The sequence below is a fragment of the Varroa jacobsoni genome, unplaced genomic scaffold (assembly GCF_002532875.2).
Source record: "Varroa jacobsoni isolate VJ856 unplaced genomic scaffold, vjacob_1.0 scaffold_706, whole genome shotgun sequence".
Taxonomy (NCBI): Eukaryota; Metazoa; Arthropoda; class Arachnida; order Mesostigmata; family Varroidae; genus Varroa; species Varroa jacobsoni.
The window spans coordinates 155,117-158,712 of NW_019213608.1; the positions used below are offsets into that span (position 1 = coordinate 155,117).

General features: G+C 39.4%; 1 long non-coding RNA gene across 1 annotated transcript in view; it reads left to right on the top strand.

Annotated features, from left to right (window-relative positions):
- The first annotated feature begins 1,074 nt into the window (after positions 1-1,074).
- The window catches only part of LOC111262838 (uncharacterized), a 4,216-nt gene continuing 1,694 nt past the window's right edge, over positions 1,075-3,596 (top strand). Inside the window, exons 1-2 of the long non-coding RNA XR_002681883.2 lie at positions 1,075-1,514; positions 1,959-2,091. This is a non-coding gene — a long non-coding RNA (uncharacterized LOC111262838). The remainder of the gene's footprint in view (positions 1,515-1,958; positions 2,092-3,596) is intronic.

The following is a 3,596-nucleotide window of genomic DNA, read 5'->3' on the forward strand; positions in this document are numbered from 1 at the left end:
ACAGATTTTTCCCTGGAAGCATTGAAGCCAGCGGCTCGGATGCACTCGATCGATAAACGTACACATTCAAGTCAAGTGAGGAAGAGGTGATAGAAACGGCCGTATTTAGCGATTTGACTTCACGACTGGTCTTCAGGAAGCGTTACACGATAAGCAGAGCCTAAATACAGCTGGTCCGTTACGGTTGTTGAATGTATTTTGGAAGTTCCCAGTGGCAGTGGTGTAATAGAGTGTTACTTTAACTGGGGTACTTGTAAAGTGCAATTATAATGCTTACTTTAGAAAAATAATTATCCTAAGAAAAGCAAAACTACTTTGGCTAATTTGTGTCCGATTGAAATCGGGGTAAATTATAGGCCTCGCATGTGACCTGAGTTATCAACTATAGCCATTCTTGAAAACAACAATTCACACTATATCTAAGCCCTAATTTTCTGCGACTCGGCCTGCATGACTAAATACACTAGCTGGGTCAATTCTAGACTGATGGATTGATGGCTATTTAGTTAAACAAAACACATTTACTCGTACTTCAGTGTAGGTGTTCATAGTCAATGAATGATTGCCACTTAGTTGGACAAGGTTCTTGTGTAGATCTTCTACGCTGAAACTTGTTCCTGTTCCTACGAGCTCGTGGGTAAGCTTCGCTAAGGAGGCAGTCGACAAGCGCTCGTAGGGTCTAATCAAGTCTATTATGCCTTTTGACGGCTCACAGGTATATAGGATTATAACCCAATTTGGATGATGATTATTATAGAAGGCAATACATTCTTGCTTTAGAAGAGCAATGAAATATAGTAATGACTTGAAGACGTACTTACCTAGCGTATTTATCTTATCTCAATACGAGTACCGAGATATTTTAATAAAGATTATCCAATCATATATCTCAGTTAGCTTAAAATGTCGATGGACAGTGATGAAGTTATTGGAGTGATTAGTCCGCAGGGGATAAAATATTGCTGTTTTACTCTACTATGTAACGCAGGTACATACAGTCAGCATGTGTTCGTCTTATATATATTACAGTTTGGAGCCAATATTAGCTATGTTGTCTGTTAATTTGGCCTGAGGAGAGTGATGAAGAATTGTAAGGCACGAATCGTTCATAAATGCCCTACTGATCGCTACTGTCTACGTATTCTTGCACGCGTGTTCACCGATGCGGGACCTCACAGAAAAGCAAAGAGCTACGGTGCGGGGCGATGAAAGGAGCAGCTTGCTGCTCTTTGGGGCGTCCATAGGGCCGGCGAGAAGACTCAAATCAAACAATAGCAAATTCGTTTGTTAGAACGTTTGATATCTTACCGGAAGTACTACCAAAGTTATCGGGTAACCAGTTAAAATGAATCATCTGTAAGTGCTAAGATGAAGTGTCTTTCGGATGACGACGAAACTGACGTGTTTCAAAATCGCTCGGAATAAAACCTCCAGAATGACTGACCAATGAAAGTGAGCAGTAAATGAATGAAGTCAACTAATCCGAAAGCGGACCAAACGATTCGTTCTGAGAGGTGAGCTTTGAATAGTTAGCGTAATAAGAGTTAGGCTAACAAATAAGGATAGTAGCAGTAAAATTCTTCAGCAAAAGGGAACAGATAGTCGCGTGCCTTGCGCCTTTGTACAATAACATATCGATATACAATGCTTTATTTCGCTTGTAATATGTTATAGGGCAGCAGTTGGGAATAAGTGTGGGCAACGATAGCCATTCGGTCCAGACGATACAAGTCCAAATGGCACGCTGTATACAACATATAATTATGGCCCTATTTACTTCCGAAAATCACCTGATAGATATATAAATATTCAGGTAGATGGCATACTTGTTAATTGATTAATCAATTTCATTGGTCTATCTTGTTCCCTTAAGTGTTATCTCGGTCAACGTTCGAAACTCAGTTTAGGCATGATCGGAACTTGCAGACTTTACTGTCTTTCTTGTTTTGTTGTTCCAGCGCTTAAGCGGTGCACGCAACGCAAATCCTCTCCGAACGAAGTTCCTGCTGAGGATGAGATTGATACCCATCATGGCTTAAACAGTAGCCATTGATCAGTTCATCATCGTTCAGGAATCGATAGATGTATCATGTAGGATTTTCATTACTACATTGTCTATCGAAAGACCCATTTTCAACATCTACCTTGCACCTTGAACTATTTCAATTTGTAAATCAGCAAAACGATTGATTTTTTTATTTTCAACCCCACAATAATCCTAGCTAGTATCGTGGCCCCTAATATTACTGGAAGATTTCGCAATGCATCGTGCTATTTTACAATATTATTTCTAACACTTTTTTTGTCCAACGAAATATTTGGATAGAATAATTTGTTCCGTAAGTTCGCTGTTAATCGCATAAACTGCTTATTGACGAAGATAGATCGTCGAAACAGGACGATAAATCAGACTCTTCTGCATTTGTTTGCTATACAGTACGTTTACTTGGCCTTAGCGAGTGGACCATATCAGGTCTAGCAGGGAGTGAGTTAACGAAATGCCACCCTATCTTTTCCGAGCCATTAAAAATAGGTAACCAAATTCACATTAACCCCAACAAACGACGGGTCCGCATTGGTAGGCAATGTAACTGCATATGTTGCTGGTGTACTTCCCGATTACGTAGCGGGAAAGCTGGAGATGCAGGACCAGATAGGCAAAGAAGGCATTAGGAACAGAAATGCTGGTTCTTTATCTACTGTTTGTAAACACTTCTATATCGCCAGCACCCATTTGAAGCAATGCAGTGACAACCATAATTGTCAGGTTCACGAATCATCGTACATTAAGCTAACTTTAGTGATTGTTAAATTCTTCGTGTTTATAGAAAAAGTTTAGCGTTTGTATTGTTCACAGAATACCTCGTGCGCCATACGGCATTAGGGAAACGCGAAACGTTTTATAGAAATTTGTCTCTTCGTTCGATTGTTCGGTTTCTGCTATAGTCCTCCTTTTCTACGTTTTTTGCTCATTTAATGTTTTCGTGTTGAACAAACTCTATAGTGCATAGGTGGTTGTCCTATGAAGTCCCCAAAAACGAAAGACGATGATATAGACTCGAATAAGTAAACATATTTTGACGGGGCATTGCTTAAAGCTAAGGCAAATCTTTATTAGTGAAATGTGCTTTTTTAACTGTTGGACATTGACTAATTTAGATTTCTCTCCGAGCTCGACTAACAGGAACGTTATCATTTCGAATTTTACATTATTATTCTATTTTTTTTGTAAGTTAAATTAGAGCAATATAGCTAACCGGTACCAGTTTATTGGTAGAATGCGGAGCCAATTCTTCTCCCCTCCTTTCAAAGTACGTCCTCAAAGCCTCTCTCTTCGAAGTGTTTTTGGCTGCTATATGTAGATTTTGCGCAAGCAGACTGCACAAGCAGTCGTACGTTCAGCTGATGCGGACTTTAACACCAGTGTCGTTCCGCTTTGTTAAAAAAAATCACAAACGGAGACGTTTTTATGATAATTCTCTACCTACACCAAACTCATACGATATCGGCAAAAATGCTAAGTAATTGTTAAAAAGTAATGATACAGTAATCAGGCGCATAGATCTTCTTTAGATGCGCCAGATTTTTTAAGGTTA